This window comes from Penaeus monodon, chromosome 21, assembly GCF_015228065.2.
Source record: "Penaeus monodon isolate SGIC_2016 chromosome 21, NSTDA_Pmon_1, whole genome shotgun sequence".
In the NCBI taxonomy this organism is placed as follows: domain Eukaryota; kingdom Metazoa; phylum Arthropoda; class Malacostraca; order Decapoda; family Penaeidae; genus Penaeus; species Penaeus monodon.
The window spans coordinates 18,209,167-18,209,568 of NC_051406.1; positions in this window are offsets into that span (position 1 = coordinate 18,209,167).

A 402-nucleotide genomic window follows, 5' to 3' on the forward strand; every position below is an offset into this window, starting at 1 on the left:
TTTCACTAATATAACAATGTGTATATAAATATGTGTTTGTTTATTGAGACGATGAGCCAATAAACATCTATTTTCATCATAAATTCCGTTTCTGCCTGTGCCTGGAAAAAAAATATATAAAATAAGTGTCAATATACAGTTTATGCACAGTAATATCAATGTGTATATTTATATTTTAATATACATAAACATCTGTATTCCTTTGATTACTAAACATTCACTTCGTATGAATTTTAAGGATATGAAAAGTCCATTTATTTTCGCAAATGAAATGCTACTTTGAAGTCCACTTCTTCCTATTTTTCTCGTTATTTGCTTGGTGTCCTGGAAACCTTGTTCTGTTTCCGGATATTCCTCCGGTCGCTGAGTGCACGGACGCGGGGGCGAATTGGTGTCGGCAGA